Here is a 20,258-nt window from a genome sequence, read left to right as displayed (position 1 = left end):
CAAACAGTGCAGAGGTCTTCACCTTGACAGCGAGTTTTGATATCGCATTACTGATTTCACTGGGTGGCTGTGTCCTCAGGTGCCTCCAGTCTCAAATATAGCATAGATTATCATTTATCAGGGTGTAGCCCTGGCTCAGATGCTGGCTTAAACAGAAGTCTAGGGCACACCTGGAGTCAAGACAGAAGTAATACTTGGGAGGGATGTTCATGCTAGTAACTTAGTAACTACAGGTAGAGATATACAGTTATTGCTAGCCCTATCGAATTTAGCGGCTGTTCCACCTTAATTGTGCTGTCAAAATGGATAAGACAGACACGTCAAAAAGGCCAGGCTAAATGCAGCACTGAATCAAAGACACAGTTTCAGGGTGTTTAGAAAATTCAATATATATTTTGTTATAAAACACACAAAATGAGTTACAGCTGTCACTTTTAAAGCATCAATTTAGCATCAGTTACTACAGACCAGCATGTGAAATAGGACATGCTTTTTCCCTGCCCTAATTGCTCTTGATAAATCAGGTTATACTAGCTATGGGACCGTAAAAAAAAAGTTAAACTGCCAATTTTTTCCTCTTAAATACATACTAAGTTATATTATGCTTCAAAAAAAACCCTTTGATTGCATCATTCTTTGCCAAGAACATAAGAAAAATAGTTTAAGGTAACCCATTTTGTGAACCTTCTAAGCTTCTCTAAACAAACAAAAAAAATTCTTGTTCTTCCCCTAGTCTTGTTTCCACACAGTACGTTTTAATTCCCTCTCACTTTCTGCTCTCTAATGCCTTGCCCTCATTGGAGTCGCTCTTAATTTTCACTAGAGAAAGTAAGAGAAAAATTAGGTCCATTATATATATATTTGCATTAGCAGATGGGATTTCAGGTGAGACTCAGGGCTATACAGTTGTATAGAAAAACTCTGCAGAGCATTCAGCAGCCTCAGACTTAGCAGGAGGACTTTAAATCACCAGTGCCCTCTGCTGCTCTTGGGCTGTTCTTCTGTTTTGTCCCTCAAGCCTTTCTTAAATACATCTTCCTCTTGAGGTGACTTATGGCTGCTGCTGCACACACTCTTTGTTCCCCACATGATACCCTCACGTACCTGCCACTGGTGCTCCGCTTAACCGGGATGAGAGAAGGGGTTCCAAAAACCAGATTTATCACTGCCTCACGCTACGGCTGTGCCGAGACTGCTGTTGCCGGCCAAAAGTAAAAGCTTGCAAGGTTTTGAGGGAATTTGACAGTCTACCCCTAAAGAGCACAGATAGAAAGGGAAGGTTGTTGCTGCTTTCACTTGAGAGCCTTGGAGCTGATGGAAAGATCCTATATAGCAAACAGGCTAAATCTAATAAGATGAGAAATGAAGGAGAGAGAAACATGAATAGTTACAATTTCATCAGCCGCACAGCTTAATATCTACCGGGGGGGGGGGGGGGGAAGAAATCAATCAGCTAGTGTCTGATCAGTGTTTTCTTGATAACATTAGCTATATGGCTTATACACCCTCTGAGGAGATGGTGCTTGTTTTTCCTTACTTGTGTAATTCATTTATTAGCCTAAATTCACAACTGTCAACATAGATTTAGAACACTAAACCTAGGCTAACACACAATCTGTAGGTTTCAAGGACATCCAGCTGAAAACCTAAGACAAGTGTAACACTGAAATTTTCACATAGAATCGCTAATTAATTCCCATCTCACTTATGTCACCATAAAAATAACTGAGTCTCTAATAAAGAGATTATCTGGTTAATAATTCTGAATTTTGTTTCCCCTTCCCTGCCTTAGTTACGCTCTGTCTTTGCAACCCCTCATATGATGCAATAACTCTCTCAGTCCTCAGAACCAGGGGAGCGAGGGGAGGGTCAGCTTCAGCCCAAAGCAGGTTTTTGTGACTGCAGGCTAAATTCATATACACGTCGGGGATATTCCTTTTTCATCCACTTCTCTAGGCACATTGCCACATGTGACACAGGACACTGTGGTCCAGTCTGAAGGACAAGTTTTGTCAGTTATGTTATTTACGTGATATGACCTTTAAATAAAGCAACATAATAAGCCAGAAAAGGTTGATGTTCCGTTGTGCTAAATATTGGGCCAACTCATAAAATAATATGGTCCCTACCGCAAAGGGCTTATAAGCTAATTAAGACTTAATTGAGAAAGACAGATAATAGGAGAGGGAGCAGGAGAAAGATTGTGCTAATCAGAACTCTAAGGGATCAACAGGTTTTTATATAAAACCAAGAAGCAAATATTTGACATGCTAAAAAAATAGGACCTGCGCAAACCACTTAAAAATCATTATTTTCTAGTGATAATACAGTCTCATAACTTCTCTCATGTTAGGGCACTTTTCTTCTCATTCACGGATAAAGAGCAAAGTAACAACTCAAGGAAGATACCCAGGCCTAGGCTGTGGCTGAGCAGCAGGCTGCTGAGCTCAGACAGATGAGACATCTCTGGCTGCCAATTAAATATGTTGCCCTTTCCTGCACCTTTGTCATCTCCCACCCTTTCCTGGTGGAGCAAAGGCAGCTGCCTGGGTCTCCGATCTGCCAACCCGCTGGCTGGATCTGTTAGCCCCCGGCACAGGGAACGGGACACTATCTTGCACTAAAAATGCACAACATACATCCTAAGCTAGGAAAGGAGCCAGTCATCTCGGTCCCCTGCCCAGAGGCTTGACAGCCAGACACGGGCTATGCTTAGGGTCTGACATGAAGCATCCTGGCAAAACATAAACGCATCTCTGGCTGAGATTCTCTATGCAAGAGCAGGAAGTTTCCCGACCTGTTTGAACTTGAAAAAAAGCTATCAGTAGAAATCCTTGTCAAATAAGCTAGAACCAGTTTGGGGCAGCTGTCTGCACTCTTTGAACAACCTTCAGGAGTAGTCATTTGGAGCCTTTTTGTTTTGCTGGGGAGGGGGCGATTGCTGCTTACAGGCTTATGAAGAGCAACATCCACTCCTGTTCTTCTTGCTCTTTATGCTGGAGCAGATGCTCCAGCGCACTGCTCAGGCTATCCTCTGCAGGGATCCGACTGCCTGCCACCCAGCCTCCAAATAGGACTGAAGCTTGAGTGATATTCTGATTATAACTAATCATGGAAAGCATCCCTGTGCACAGTTGACTGTATCACAGAACTGTAAAGTGGGATGTTTGGGTGGTTGGTTGTGCTATTATTTATTTTGATCATTCTATGCCAAGAGACAAACAATCTCCTAAAATAAAGCTGTTTCACGCAACTACTCTCAATTTTCTTATGAAAGAAAAGATTTATTTTATTCATTCCCCAGGACTGAGATGCCACCTCTCCTATATGTTATCATCTGGTCCTTGTGGCAGTGCCAGACCATTGCAATAAAAAAGTAATCAGGTTACACAGCACAATACGAAGTCATAAACTACATTCAGTACCAGCAGGAAGTATAAAATACCAGGATTGGTATTCAGTAACTATGCCATATGGAGAAAAGTAGTCTCATAAATGATCTTGAAAGGTAGCGAGAGGCTCAGCTCCTTTTACTAAAGTAAGCAAGTTACACCAACAGACAGCATAGTAAAAAAAATAGCACTTAACTTCCATTCCAGCAAACAACAGGTGGGTAATAATCTCCATGTTGGATAGACCTAGTATTAAGTGAATGAAAGTGAATAAATCTCATTTAGTTCTTTGATTACGCATTCAAGTAACATCTTTTTCTCACATGTGAATGTTTGAATGGTTGAAGACAAATCAGGTTAGACTGGAAACAAATTCCAGCGATAGGTGAAATGGTCACATTTCCTGACAAATCTGACTGCTCAGTTACAGGGTGCTTTAAAAAGAGCCTTTCAGCAGCACAGATCACAGTTCTGTGATACTCTTGCTCAAGTGTCAGGATTTAACTGCCAAAATCAGACCGCTCGTGTCAGGGCCATCAGAATAGCCTAGAATTTGGCACCAGCGCGTTCACAAAGGTAACAGGCTCTTGTCGGCAAGAGTATCGTAACAATGCTCCTCTCTTCATTGATACTAGCCAGTACTGTGCCTACTCGGTCTTGTTGAAAATCACCTTAATATTAAAGCATTGTTTGTTTTCCCACAGCTGAGAAAATCTGCACTCTTCCAAAGGAGATGAATAAAGAAAGGAAAGCACATGAAGGAAAGAAGGGCAAAGGATGGAAAGCAGAAGAGAAGTTCTGAAAGCACGGACAAAAAGTAACGAGTGTCTTACAGGCTTCAAAAAATGAAGTCCCTCAGTGTTGGAAGAAGTTCCCCCTACTACTTTGGCAAAAAAGGGGTGTCCTGGGGCATTTTCAGTTTTTGTCTCCATTTTATCAGATACACGTTAGAATTTGCAGCATGAGCAAGACCTAAAATTGTTGTGATCAAAAGAGTCTCCAGGTCCTTTTCCACCAGTAACACTCCAGTCCTCTCATGCTGGCCTTCTGAATTTAATCTGTCAGTGAATGTCACAGCAAGAGGCAGAGAGTTGCAGAGGGAGAGCCACTCAGAAGTCAATGTTTCACTACACAGACAGAAAGCAGAGCTGTAAGTGAATTATAGTGTTCACTACAGGGCACTTCAGAAAATTAGAGTGCATTTCAAAAGACTTGGGGGAAGGGTCTCAACCCCCTGCCCTGCAAATAGCTTTCCACTTTAAAAAGAGTTTTGAGGGATGTCCTTCAATATACTAAAACTATATGGCCTTTCAGAAGATCCAGTGTCATGCAGACTTTGCAGGGATTTTCTTGAAAGGACAAAGGAGACAAAGATTGATCTGAAACTCAAGTGAAATGAAAGGTTTTTATCACTTCCATTTCATAAGAGAAATGAAAAAACGAAATCCTCTAGGGCAATTATGACCTTCTATGCAAAGCAGGAAAGCTCTCAAGGTTTCTTATAGGTGAAGCAGCAGTTTGTTAACTTTAGTCATATTTTATCTGACTTGGTTTCAGCAGACAAATGCACAGGGCAAAAAACAGGAGGCTTTGATGGAGGTCTTGTCTATTTACAAATGTTAAAAGCAAGAATTCTACTTCTGTCAAAAGATCAAATTTGCTTTTATTCACAGTATTTTTAAAGATATCAGCAATTGTTATTTCATGGAAGTGAAGCACGACCTCCACTATCGCTCCTTTGCTAGCAGCCCCCATTCATATCTTTGAAGGATACTGTGACAACTTGCACTTTGCCTCATCTCTATTTTTTCCAGCGTGGTTTTCTTCTTGAACGCCCACCTTTTCCTTCTCAGTAGCTGTGGAAGACATTCCCCTACTTGAAGCTGTTTGTCCATGTCTCACTACCTTCTGCCCTATCTTCAGCTTCTTGTTGGGCTGAAAGTCCTTCCTCAAAGCTTCCTCTTGCGTTCAGTCTGTCTTAGACCATTACTTTATATCGACTCACAACATGGTTGCTCTAAGCTCTGCACCTGCTCCTTCGCTACATTGACAACAAATTCTTACAAATGACCGTTCCCAGTGGAGACTCAGACAGAAACTTAAAAACAACAGTTGAGCACGCTGCACGGTGCTGACTCTTGAGCCTACATATCCAACTACTGCCAATAAAAGTTTCACTTAAAAACTGTAGCATGGAGTCACTGCCCTAAAACCTAAGCATAGCTCAGGCTTCCTCTCCATAGGCAAGCCAACACCTGTACAAACAAAATTAGCCTATTAGTAACTATGGACAAGTTTAATCCTATGTTTGGCCAAACGCACAATAACTGTTTAACAATTTGCATGCATGCACGCAGAGTGCCTGTGTGCTACATGAGGCTAACCCTTGTTAAAACCAAGGTGAATATTTTCCACACAAACACTAAAAAAAAATTAGAAAAGATCTCATTAAGAGAAATTTTCCAGTTTCCCAAAGAAAAGATGAAAATCAAAACCACAACCTTCCCCTCTTCCTCCCAAACTATCAAAGTTTTGTTGCCTCTTGTTAGATGAGAGACATCAAAGAAGGGAAAATGCAAAGAACTTTGTAGGAAAGGGCTCCCCCACCCCTTGGATGAAAATCTTTGAATAAAGGACCAGAGAAATATCAGCTAGGTTTTCTCTCAAATCTAGACAGGCGTACCTTCTTGACCTCTCTCACATGTTAGTGCTATAAGAAATTAATACAGAACAACCATTTTCCTCTACCATTCTCTGTGGTATGGCTCCAAAACTTGTAAACACAGCTATAATTCATCACTATTAGAAACCCTGCCCGAGTTATTGCTCAAAATTTGTATTAACTGTGTGATCATGAATGCAGACAGTCTTAATTACTTTAACAAAGAACAGCTGTGCTGTTGTGGGGCTGTCATTTGCTTCTCATTAATAATTAATTTTTAACATTCTCACAAGACCAGGAAATTAATAAAAAAGTATTAATTATTGGTTGATAAGGAATGCTAATAAAGGAAACCTTTTTAATATTTGGCTTGTATTCTATATTGTTCTTATGCATGTTATTTATCTGTTACTGCGCATTATGTGAGTGAAAAAGCACTTAGACAGCATGCTGGAAGAAATTAAACACATATTGGATAAAAAGCAGGTATTTTTGACATTATAAAGCATTGGCCACATTTTAGAATAGCAATAATTTCTCCAAATACCTGCTTTAACTATTGTCCAGGCTGTTAAAGAGTTGACTGAGCTGCAGGTACGGATCGATTTGCTCCAGATGGTTAATAATAGGTTATTTTAAAAACTTAGAGCTGTTGCTTCCTTCCTATTCCCCATTAATTCCTTTCATAAATTGCACTCTTAATTGGCGACGAGTCAAGGCATTATTTTATTGCTCAAACCTTACTACCACTTCTACTTCAGAAAACTCTTATGTTTTATTAAGGGTTTTTGAAACTGGATCCTGGACTTGTGCGTGTTGCTAACTGCAGTCCACTACCATGAAAATATATTGAATATATTGAAAACTAGACAGAGATTCTTAATACCACATCTCATTTGTAATAGAGTACAGAGACTTCTGCCAGTAAATACCTGCTTTGAAGCCAGGGCAGGTTTGAAGTGAGCAGTAATCTAATGCACTAATGAAAGTGCAATGACACGAGACAACAGTTGCACTTCTTTTTCCCCTCCCTTTTCCTGGACACTGATAAGGTGCTTAACTTCAACCACATAGAAAACTCCATCCGACACAGGCAGGTACACTGGCATGTTAATTATGGAAAGGCAATTGGTACCTACCCAAGCCTCCAGATGTTTTCATGATCCTGGGGAATCGCTAAACCGGTGTACTACCAAGTACCACCACTGTTGCCCCGGTAGCCTGAGCTCCCAGTGACACACCAGGGTCAGAAGAGCTTGCAATAGACAGTCATTCATCCAAGGACACGAGGAGAGATATCTGTAACAAAACATACATCTCCGTCGGAAAACGCTAGGGAAAATAAGAACTCAAATCTCCTGAATTATAACCATGAGAAAGCTTCGCATTATGTGAATACTTCATTTTTATTTTTTCCACAGAAACTGAAATATTTCAGCAATATCCAATTTTACTCTGTAGAAATGACACTTCAACTGAAAGTTCTCGACTGCTTTTTTTTTCTCAGGCTGTAAATTAATTTAGCCTTCAATCAGAAAACTTTCAGACTAAAATTTTCTGAGTGTCAAATTACACACTCCAGACATCACTTCTAACAAAGCTTGTAACCTGCAACATTTGGGGGGAGGTAAATCAGCCGGAATTTAGGCTTTACCCCACACTTAAATATAATGTGTTGTTTTTCTATTAACTTGTACTTATTGCTTGTGATAGGAAGTTATAAAAGATGCAGACAAAAATATAGTTTTGTTTTGAACTCATAAAATGGCAAAAAACACAATAAGTCCTTTGGATAAAATCATCTGTAAGGGTAATGAGACTCTAATAGACATCTCACGCTAGACATATATGACGAACATATGGAAATCAATCTGAAATAAATCTGTGCAATAGACTCACTGGGCATACACAGAGGCCAGATTCCTCAAACTGGTAATTAGTCATTTGTATTCTTACCTAATGAATACCTATACTCAACCAAAATGACAAAGCATACTATTTTCAAATTCAGAGTTAACACTTAATTTGCAGACGTAAAGCTGGAATTCTATCCTTGCCAAACACTATTAAGTCACTAACCTGAAATAACGGTAAGGGCATGAAAACACTTTAAAAGTTGTGACCAAAAAAAGGTAATGTGCAACAGAACGGTATTTAAATGCACTGCTGATACATGGGAATCTCTTAAGGATATCAGAGTATCAGAGAGCCTTATAAGACTTTTGAGGTTTACAAGGTCAAAATGATTAAAGATAACGCAGCGAGGAGACTAAAGAGATGGCAAAGCAGCTAAGTGATTTATTTGTTTTGGTTTTCACAGTGGGAGCAAGGAGGAAATATCTAGTTTAGTGCTGATCTGTCAAGATAATGAAGGTGAAGCCCTGTCAAACACAGAGACAGAAAAGAATAAAATAGAAGAACTCCAGAAATCATATTGAAATAAATTGCTCCAGCATTACAGCAGAACTCTGCAGGAACTTCCAAACATTCAGGCTCAGGATCCCTGGACAATATCTGGATGCAGAGCGAGGGGTCAAAGCCTCCAAGACCTTACCTCGTTCTTTTCAGCTGTCCTCTGTGAATGAAACTCATTTCATCTGCTATAAAAGGGATGAGTTCTTTGCGAACTACAGCAAAGTAGATTCAGTAAATAAAAGCAGAAAGAAAAGCGCTTTCCTGGCTTAAAAACCACACATGATGACCCAAGCAGGATTAAATGATCAGTGCCCAGCTGAGAAAGCAATTTGGTGACTGGAAGAAGAGTTTGGTCAGTACTGAAGACAGTTTTCCACAGCCATTCATTTGGTATCTGCAATGAGTTTGCTTCAGCTGTGCCAGCACCTTTCAGAGCCAAGCTTTTATTTCCTGAATGTGAACTGCATGGAGAACAGCAACTATTAACCTCATGGTCTAAAATCCAAAAGGAAACATCAAATTCACTTTCTAGGAGCGGTTTCACCAGCTCTACTTGCAGAAAAGCTTCTTGGCAGTGCAGAGACCGCCCACCACCACAAAGAGCAGCCGGCAGAGTGCACAGCTCATGCTCCTAATGTCCAGCCCCAAAAATCACACACCGTGCCCCAGGTGCCTTTGACACGGCAAGAGCAGCCGGTGCCCCTCGAAAGATGACTGTAGACAGTCAGCAGCGCAGCTGGGGCGCGAGCAGCCACCCCACCTCCAAGCCACCACTTTGGCCAAGGCTGGGTTTGGCTGCAGGCAGGCAACAGAGTGCCGCCGCCTCGCTCATAGCCCCCGGGGTGGCAGCGCCCTCCCTCCTGCCACCACCCTCAGCAGCCTGCTCCTCTCCCCCCTGAAACACAGCAGCCTCCTTAGGCGGCTCCGTACAGAGGTGGGTGCAGCTTCAGCCAGTCAGGTCCAATGGCTACCGGTGGTTAGCTAGGTTTCGCAGTGCAAGAACCAAACAAAATCAAACAAGTTAAGACTACTGTGTGCTAAACACTTTTGCAGGTCATCTTCAAAATAAATTATAGGGTTTTTTTTTTTTTTTCCTATTTAGTCACAGCCATTGCAGAAATTGCTCTTTCGGAGAATTATACAAATGGCAGTGGAAACTCTGCTTGCAGTAAGCGACTCGTGAAACTCGCTGGCCATCATAGCTTTTGAAGCAAAGAGATTCAGCCAACAACAATTTGTAGCAGCGTTTTGCCACCATACCCAGGATAAACTTAAAAGGCTCCGCAAATACTTCAGAACAACCGCCAGCCGAAACAAGGACAGGTGCCTCTTGTGACGAGGCCATTCAGGGCGTTTGGCTTTGGCAGCGTCGCGCAGCCAGCAGCGCCAGGGAAAGACCTCAGCTGCAGCACGCTCCCTCCGCCCCCGCTAACCGCGCGCGGGCTGCTTGGCTCACTCTCGACCAACGCCACCCACGCCCCGTCCACCCTCTCAGGGCTAAGAGAGCCTAGAAACGTCCCCGAGCGCTGCACAGCGGCGGCCCCCGAGCCGGGCGCCGCGCCAGGCTCGACACCTCGCTGACACCTTCGCCCGCCCGGCTGCATTTAGCGCTGCTGCAGCGAAAAGACGCCTCATCAGCCAACGTCCCCAGCAAGGTGACGGTGGGGTCCGCAGACCCTGAGCTAAAGGGCCCGCCAGACTCGGTCGGTCGCTTTTACATACTAAAGGCGCCGATAAAGTGGCTCTTTCCACAACACGTCATCAACAGCCCCCTTGCATTAAACCTGGGCAGTCTGATGCGCTGCTTTGGTGATAGGACAGGACAGTCCCGATCTTCATCCCTCCTGCAGTTAGGGATTTTAGCGCAATGACACCCCTTGATCCTGCCTTAGGTTAGCGATTACCCGGTCAGCCTTTATCTGGAGAGCGTTACTCTACCCATGTTAACGGCAGCGTAGCGATAAACTTCCTTGCTATAAAACGCAAGGACGTATTAACCTGCTTAACGCGGTATAATAAGCACATATTTCTGCTGCGGGAAACAACTGTTCGCCAGCGCTGCACATTAACATCAAAGGGGGTGAAGACGGATTAAAAGAGTATTCATTCGGGTAACAGGCACGGATAGGCGGTGAGCCTGGGGGCAGGTTCGTGGCCAGCAGGGCGGTGCTGGCAGGCCGGGGGGGGGGGGGGGGAGGGCACCTTCCAGAACCTTCCGCAGGTGCCTGGCCACCATCCCGCTCCTCACCTCCCAGCCACCACCCTCGCGAGTGCCACACTGCCTCGCACGAGCTTCCCTTTCGGGGGACCTTAACCCTCAAAATTAACCCCAAACAGAGACCGCATGTACCTGTGTACACAGAGGCGTAGAAAAGCCAAGGTGAGTACCACAGCGCCAGCATTCATCATGGACGTCGGGTGGACTGCTGGCTCCTGTGGTTGGTGTTTTTTTTTTTTCTTTTTTTTTTTTTTTCTCCTCCTTTTAAAGAATAAATACACACGGCTTCAGCGTGCTTCAGTCGGCCACCGCTTGGCCCTCACAGCCGCCCCACAGCGACCGGGCGATGGCCTGCGCTGCCTCACTATTGAACCCACGTAACAGGCGCCTCCGTGTTTTAGCCCTCCAGTCTGTTTGACTCCTGAAACATATTTTTAAAGGTTGTGTTTCTGCACCTCTCCGCCTGCAGACCCTTTCTCTGGGAACAGCGCGGGTGTCCCGCACCGCTCCCGCTAGCGAGGCCGTGACCCAGCTGCTTGGCAGCTTCGCTCTCCAGCTTCCCCTCGTCCCCGTTACACAGATGCAGTAGGTCGACTTCATATTTTGCAGGGTTTCATAGCGTTGCTCAACCTTATAATGGTTAAAATTAGTCCCTCGTTCCAGCTTAGCGATATAAATAGAGAAATAACGGCTCGGCAACGTCCTAGGGGGATTGTGCCCAGAAATCAGGCGAGAAATACAACCGTCAGAAAAAACACGTAGTGATTTTTCTTTTCATTCTGTCCCTCGGTTCGGTGCTAACCTCAGATTAGGGTCATTTGTCACTGCTGGAGATCCCCACCCTCTACCACACACACACAAACACACACACACAGGCCAAACAGTCCCGTTTTGGGGAGGATCTGTTCTACCTGCACAGCCATAACAAAACTACTTGGATTTGGCCGATTAGGTTTTGCCTTTTGCATAAGCTCTGCCTTTTCTACTGTTTTCTCTGCAAAAGAGACATAAACCAGACATAAGAATATACACTCACACAGCTAGATTAAGGAACCTATGTAGTACTGTGTCTAGAAAAAACGCTGCACCTCTAGGGACTGTGTTACAGAGAGATTTCAAATGAGGGCTAGACCCTCACATTGCCCAAGTACCATCTTAGTAATAGCTCTTTGGACGGGAAAAACATCCAAACATGACATTTATTTGGGTAGAACAGCTGTTTGCACCAGTATGTCCTAAAGCTTGTACCATCTTTCAAAATACGTTTGTTACATTCTGTCTATACACTTAATGCTAACTGCAATATTTCATTTGGATAGCCTGGCTTTGCAGTGCATTAGATCTCGCCTAGTTGTTCAAAAAAACACTATGTGCATGACGAAGCATATTATAAAAATTTTTCATTCTTGTTGATGGTCAAGCTTATTGTTTCCACATGTCAACTGCAGGTTTCATATATTTTTCACCATCAGATTTATTGAGTCATTAAAGCTATTTTCATGTCCTCTGGGTATTGTTGTTTACTCTACCAGACAAAACAAGGGCCGCAGGAAAATGGATACGATGCCATTTCCTGACCAGAACACAGGCATCTCAAAGCTAATATGTACCACGGATGGTTTGCGTGAATTAGCTACATCACAATTCTAGGCATACTTCACATTTTATACACTAGCTCAATGGGGAAGGTACATCTTCTCTAGTAGTAATGCAGTAGTATACAATCTGCCCCCAAAAGAAACAGTTACTAGCCTCCTGCAATGGCCTCGACTAAATTTTCTATATTCTACATTAATATCCCTTTTGCTGTCGGTCAGTATAGCACTAATAGATATGACAGCTGATAAATACTAAGAAAAAAAATCATAAAATCACAATATATTTGAATAGAGCGTTCTACTCTTTTTGTTATTCCAGTTAAAAAACTTTTACTGGTACGAGAGCTCATAGCACTGAATAGTAGGGTTCAATGATCCTGTAGTTAACAAAATTTAATTCTTACTTGAACAACTAACCAGTAATGAGCCTTTCAAAATTCATAGATTCATAAATTCATAAATTCATATATAGAACTATTAGCCAACAATAAAGCATTAAAAATCCCATGGGACTTGAACAAAGTCATCAAAATGCTGGAAATTTCCAGCATTTAAGGTCAGTCACTCTCAATCTGCAATATTTTGGGTTGAAAGTATTCAGACATAATTGCAATCAACAGATACTTGATAATATTTCATTCTATAATATGCTTTCACTGGCATTCATAAACAAATTTGCCTGTCAATTTGTTCATTATGTTGTATTTAGTCAGCTTAGTCTAGTAATACTTGTAATGCTGGTGCATAACATAGCATAAAAAATCTTGGTAGAAAAAATTATACTTCTGAAATCCCTTATTATCTTATGTTTCCTCAGATGATAACGTTTTCGCATCTTCCAATATATATATATTTTTAAGAAAACTAGAAATTCTTTAAGCTGTGACTGCAAACAGTTTGCATTCTCATCTGCTTTCAGGACTCCTAAGTGCATGTGTGTGCCTCAAAAAAAACCCCAGAACTGTTTTACTAACTCGAGTGTGCTCCCTGTTTCCTGGCTATATGAATAGCCACAACCCTTCCATTATCCCTGATTTCCACATTTTAAATAATGTCTTAACAAACAGCCTAGTCTTGGCCCCAACAGTTTTTTGTGTAGTATTCTCTACTAATCTGTCTTTTTAAAAGAAGAGTAGAGCTATTCAATATAGTGCTAGCCGAATGAGTTCATGTCTAGAAATTCTTCATTCTATTGAATGTGGCACTATGCAGAAGCTATGCGTTTATGCAGTAAATAATCTCAGCCTGGAAAAGTGTAATTTTCATTTGATTTTCATGCCTAAGTCATTTGCATGCAAAGGTACACCTCTATGTCAATAGGACACCTACTGGAAAACAATCTCAAAGAATTATATTCAGATATCCAGTCACGCACTGTTTCTGAACGGAGGGCGATTCTGCACTAACAGCCTATTACCGTTTAACTTCCAAAGGTGAGATCTATGAGGACATTAAGCCAAAACAATTTTCACCGTCCATTTTGTCATTAAAACTGCCATCACCTCACAGTACAATTCTGATTTTAGATATAAGCACTGCAGGGCGTTCTTTGAAGTCTTTAGTAGCATCGGTATTTCAGGTCTTCACTGCTATGTGCATTGCAGAATGGAGGTGTCATTTTTTCATTGAAGCTAAAATGCAAATGTGCAGTAATTGCAATGAATCTGTAGTTAAAATAACACTGATCCGTCACCATTTATTCATGCTTCCAGGTTTGAATAGCCACAGTACTAAATTAGTCAACCAGATTATAAAATGACATAATTATACAGTATTTTACTGTTTCATTTTGCCTTTCAGACATGAGATATTCAGATCCAAAATGATCAGATTTTTCTACAAAAAGAGATATGAAAAATATCAGACAAACATTTGCAGCCTTCGCAGAGCATTGGGTACTCAGGCAAGGCAAAGGGTTGTCCATGAGATTAATTTTTATCTAACTAGAGGAAGCAAAATCCTTCTTAATCATTGAAGAAAACAGATGATATACGCAAGAAGTAGGGAACTGCCTGAATTGCAAGGACGGAGAGCCACGAGAAGGAGGTCATCAGCAAAGAGCTGGGCCAGCAAACAAATATCTGCACAGCATCCATGACCTGCTCCTAAGTACATAAAGTCTATCAAAGGCCAGCTAACACAGTTTTTAAGTTTCGGCAGCTGGACATCGATTTCAGAGTATTACAATCAGAGCAGAGGAGTGGTAGGACAAGAAACAGTTCTTTAATAATTCTTCTAAGAATAGTGCACATGCTAGTATTGGGCAGAAAAATCTCCAATTAGGTAGCAGAGTGAGCACCCACGGATACAAATGCTACTCAAAAAAAAAAAAATCATGGTTTAAAACCCTGCTCCTAATAAGAATTATTTCTGCCACAGCCTTCCTTTGCTAACCTGTCACAAGCACACACCTAAGATGCTCCTACTAACATTCAGACAAAAAAAAAAAGAAAAAAAAATAAAAAGAATGACAACTCCCCTGCTGTACCTAGGTAAAAGTTCTTTAAACGTTCTTACAGAGGCAATTAAGACTCTCAGGATGTATTTTTGGAATCAACGGTTATTTGATTTTTGATAACAATATTACTCATGCTACGACCATAAACAAATGGAGAACTGTGAACTACAGCACAGTTTGTCCTTCCCTTCTTGAAAGGGGACAGGACCTCCCTGACTGTAAATTTGCTTACACTTCACAATTTCCCAGTAAGTGAACCGAGGCGTGTAACCATTATGCCTCATGTGGTACCACCTAAACTCAGGGACACCAAAGTCTGTGAAAGAAACGTGTTGTTTCTTTGGAGCTACAGAAAAAGCAGATGACGTTGAACTACACAAAGTGAGGATTTGTCCAACAGAGCTTTTTTTTTTTCCTGCAGCCATAAGTTACAGGGTATTGCTGTTAGAGGAAAATGTTCTGATACTACGAACCTTTTAGTTGCCTTTTTTGTTGATCTCAGAATTCTGGGGAGACCAAAGGACACAGCTTTTAATTTTTCCAGGAAAAAGGAACACAAAAATGAATTTTGGAATCGGAATGTACAAGAATATTGATGAAAAGAAAAGAAAAAAAAAAGTGCCCTGTTCTTTCTAGAGGTGCAAGGATTATGTGAACTACATCATTACAATAGACAAGCATGCAACTCCAAAACAACACAGGTTTGAAAGACAGTGGAAATATAAATTGAATGGGAACCATGTCATAAATGCGACAAATGTGTTGGCATCAGAAGAAGAAAGATTACCATCTGCTAAAAAGCCTGAGATCCCCTTAATGAGAGTATTCTCAGCCATGAGAGTACTGAGGTTCTCAGTATTTTGGGGGGAGGGGGAGGATCAAGAATTGACTTGGTATAGCCTTCTGAAATGTAGTAACTGTTGTGTGCCTTTGAAGGAAAATTCATTATTTACTCAGAATGAAAGGCTAGCACTTTTCTAACGAAATTCAGCAAAAGCAAATCAATGGTGAGTGAGGATGATAGGATATACAGGGGTTATCTAAAATGCATTCTCAGGCTGAAAAAAATCTGAGAAAGTACTGTGCATATGCCTTTGTGTATACTATTGAAGTTGCAGAGAAAAATTAATATTCATATATTAGATTCAAATACACAGTAAGTATTCAGAGGTATTCCCTATTTCTAATTTTTGATTTCTTATATGAAAAAGGAGATATTAAAACAAACGCACATAATCCTACAACTTACTTAAAGTGAAATAATCATAAGAATTACAAACAGCCTCTGGCAGTTAGACTTGTTGAATGCAAATAAATTAGTTATCAAATGTCACCAGTTTTTAGATTTCAAAGTGTTCATGAACTTGCATCTGTTCATCATTTAACACTGAAAATAAATTTGTGCCTTTTCCCCTTCCTAATTAGATAACAAGGATTTGAACCTAGGAGTTGGTATTTACTATTTACAAAGTCATACTTGTATGGATAATTACTGTCTGCATTTCTTTTGCTAGGGAAACAGGCTGTTGTTGACATGGGCCAGCAGATAGAGGTAAGTTACCTCCCTGTACTCAGCACTAGTGAGGCTGTACCCGAAATCCTGTGTCCACTTTGGGACCCTTCCTCTGCCCTGACCCAGTTCCAGAAGGGGGCTGAGAAACTGGAACGGGTCCCGCAGAGCACTGCTGAAATGGTTAGTGGCCCAGGGCCCACGTCTTACAAGAAGTGGCTGCAGGAGCTGGGCTTACATCATACATGATCTAACAAAAGCTTTTTAGCCTCCAAAATAAATATTTGCAAGCATATGATTTTAGCCCTGAGAATTGCTCTGTGTTATGTTTGAAGCAGAGCATCACACTAGGAAATCAGCAAAAGAAGTCTAAAAGAGACTCCAAGGCAAAGCTAACATTTTTTTTTTAAAGATAGTGTTCTTATAATTTAAGTTACCGCTAAGCTAAACAGAATTTGCAGATAATAGGAAAAACAGTACAGCAGGACTTGACAGGTGGAGAGAGCTCTTGACAGCAATAAGTCAGAAGGCAGGCAAGCATGGAGAAGAACAAGCTTTGCAAAAACTGGCCACACAATAGACCACTCTGTCTCCTCCTAATAAGGAGACCTGGAACTGTTGTCATGAAGACATTCTTCCTCTAGAAACTTTATGCTGGTTTTTCTTCACCTGTGGAGCTCTGTATCTAACTGCCATGTTTTCATATAACATTGAAACAAAATACAACGTAGAGAAACTATACCTTATGTGCATTTAAATAACCCGATAAGTCACAATCTTCAGCTACAGAAGCTATTCACTATGTACTGTTTATAATTTTTTCCATTATATGATGCGAACGGTGCTTTTTTTCCCATCACATTCGCTCTTTAGACTCTCTTAAATACTTCTTTTAAATACACAAGCAGTGATTTAGTTGTCCATTTCATTGAGGAAAATATAATATGTCAAGAGAAGAAGAGTTCTCTTCTAATTTGTCTACCAGAAGATCATTTTAGCCATCAGTGCCTGAACCCTGCTGAAGTACAGTTTCAATTTCCCTTCTCAGCCATGGATAAAACAAAGTTGACAACACATATTTTTCTCTGTCAAAACATTTCACTTATTTTTCAGTGTGCAGACAGCTTAAGAGCCATAACTTAGGCCAAGATTGTGGCAGCATTCTTCTTGTTATCTTAATATTGGAAAGTTACATGCCCTAGATCCTTAACAGGAATATGCCAGCTTAAAAACATGTCATAGATAAAAAAAGGGATTTCCCAAATGATAGTGTCAAAAGGGCAAAAAAAAATAACCCAGATAGTTATCAGATTAAAGTGGAAAGGGTTCGGACAAGACTATCTGCTATCTCTAGTCAGATGCACAATGTTCAGCTGTTTGAAGAGTCATTCAAGCATATTACACACCGAGTTTCAGTTGGCTGAAATGCAGTTTGCACATCTTATTTTTCTATCTGGCCTGTTCCTATTTTAACTTTTAGAGAATGGCCAAACCAGAGGCAAACTGCTTACGCCAAGCCTACTTGTGTACAAGATTAGTTACTATGTAGCTCATAATGCATCTCCTAGATGTATTTTTTTCTGAGGATTACATAAAGAAAATTCACAGTAACATATGAAAATCCCATACAGATAAATCATTCCGATTCCCAAATCGGAAGTTGATTGTAATATAATTGTCCCTCAAATTCTTACTGCTCAACGTAAATAGCAAGAACACCAACAAAATTAAATACTGTGCCTAGAAAACTGCTGCAACAGAAACCCAAGCCCAACCAAAGCAGTTTTAGACTATTAACTATTTAAGCAAAAATAATGAATCACAAGACACCATTACTTTATTGCTCCTAAACTAACATTTAAACAGACAAGATGAACCCAAAAGGCCAAGGAAAGGTTCTTGCACCTTTCGTATCAACAACAAGTATTTCTATACAAGTAGAAATTAACTGGCAAAAAAAGTCTATTACATCCCAAGTAAAGAACTGAACACCTCTACAAGGAGCAAAGGCCAGAGAAAGCATTTTCCATCTCTGGCCTGAGAGCAGGTTTAGCCACAGCACAGAGACAGAGTCATCGCAAACTATGCACAGCTGCAGGGACTCCTCTAGCATAATGCAGGCTCACCTTCCCTCACAGTATTTTGGTGTAGTTATGCTTCTCCCTTGCCTAGCACAAGGCTGCTTCCCTGGTGTCGCAAGGGGCCTTACAAAAGCAATTAAATAGGCTGTACATAGGATTGTGATGCACGCGCAGAAACTGCAAAGCTGGGGGGACATATGAAAGGAGGCATTTTGGCCAGATTCCAGTCTTATGCTATCATCGTTTATACCTTACCTGCCTAAACCACATTGAATTCATCTCAACATAAGTATATATTTCAGATTAAGAATGGGTTAACATGTTTTCCTTAACTGTAGTCTAAGGTCCGCCGCCCTCCATGAATTCCAGTCTAGATCCATTGGCTAGATACCATTCTAGAGAGTTTGACCAATGCGTTCCCTTTTCAAGTATAGTGTAGGCAATTATTGCAGGACACATTTTTATGAAAACAGCTTGCACAGGGAGCCTAATAACTGCCTCCTAATTGTAGAAGTATTTCTTATTTTTTCTCTCATTTTAATCCATAGCATATTGTTGCAGGGCAACATTAAGCAACGGAAAGGTTTCTCCCATCACAGAAATTTAGACCTCGCAAACGATCCCATTTTATTGGAACAGAGGGGGATACAGGAATTTATATTCCCATTTTTAGGAAAAACCAATTTAACTTTTCAATGTTGACCAAGTCAGGTCTTAATTTTCTCTTTTAGCATCCACGTTAAAAAAATCACTTCCTTTTAATGGAGTAATTGTTCTACTCAGACCTCTCTAGCATATTAATTTCACACATCATCATGCTAAACTGGATTTGACATAATATTATATTTCCTAGATTAATATTTTCTTGTCTGCAGTTGCCATATTCATATTGTATTTTCATTCAGAAACATCTCACAGACAGTGAAAGCACCTTAGGTAATATTATTAAGATCACAGAATCATAAAATAATTTTGGTTAAAGGGACCTCTGGAGGTCTCTAGTTCAACACCTGTTCAGAGCAGGGTCAACTAGAACAGGTTGCTCAGGGTTGCGTCTGATCCGGTTTTGAATATCTCCAGGGACAGACAGAGAATTCAGAGTCTCTCAGGACAACTTGTTCCAATAAGTCACCATCCCCATGATGAAAATCTTTTTTCTTATAAGTCAGAATTTCCTGTGTTCCAAATTGTGCCCATTACCTCTTATCATATCACCAGGCACCTCCCAGAAGAACCTGGCTCCATCTTCTCTAGTCCCTACCATTAGGCCATTGTAGGAAGGAAGGAAGGAAGGAAGGAAGGAAAAAAGAGACAGAGAGAAGGAAAAATAAAGCTATATTTGAGATGAGATGTCCTGAGGTTTCCATTTTTTCTTTACAGTTCTGTGTGTGTGCTCTAACTTGAAAGCAATCAAAGTACTATTTGGTTAACTCACTTACCTTTGCCTTCTGCTTCTGTCAACCAGAGAGGTAAACACCAACTAACATTTGGTCAGGTAAAGATGCAAAATTTCTATTTTCTGAACTGTCAAGGCTCTCTGAGCCTACAAATTAGAACAAAGATCAAGAACAGAAATAACAAGTTTTCTCGTAAGATTTCCCATCCCTTTTGCTTGAGCTCAAGTAGTAAATAATGGCTGTTCACAAATGGTTTTTTGTATGCTGTTCTGGTCATACTTCAGGCTTTCACTTCAACCATGAAAGTAACAGAGCACAAAAATGAGAAATAAGTTTAAGGTTGAGGTTCAAGTCAAATTTGGTCCATTTTTTGTTTCTTTCTTTTTCTACAGGATTAATATACCTTCAAACTGCACCATTCTTCCTCCTGGATCCATGCCAAGTAAGTTCAGTGACATTTTTCCTTCTCCCAGCTAAACTTCTCTAGGGGTTTTTTCTTGGAGTGCACTTCCATTTTTTTCTCCAGT

General features: G+C 40.9%; 1 long non-coding RNA gene across 1 annotated transcript in view; it reads right to left on the bottom strand.

Moving 5' to 3' along the window:
- The window catches only part of LOC138064073 (uncharacterized), a 117,472-nt gene that overhangs the window by 81,097 nt on the left and 16,117 nt on the right, over positions 1 to 20,258 (bottom strand). Inside the window, exon 3 of the long non-coding RNA XR_011137322.1 lies at positions 7,194 to 7,353. This is a non-coding gene — a long non-coding RNA (uncharacterized lncRNA). The remainder of the gene's footprint in view (positions 1 to 7,193; positions 7,354 to 20,258) is intronic.

Source organism: Struthio camelus, chromosome W (genome assembly GCF_040807025.1).
Source record: "Struthio camelus isolate bStrCam1 chromosome W, bStrCam1.hap1, whole genome shotgun sequence".
In the NCBI taxonomy this organism is placed as follows: domain Eukaryota; kingdom Metazoa; phylum Chordata; class Aves; order Struthioniformes; family Struthionidae; genus Struthio; species Struthio camelus.
The sequence above is the reverse complement of the archived record's forward strand: the minus strand, read 5'-3'. Positions and strand labels throughout refer to the sequence as shown.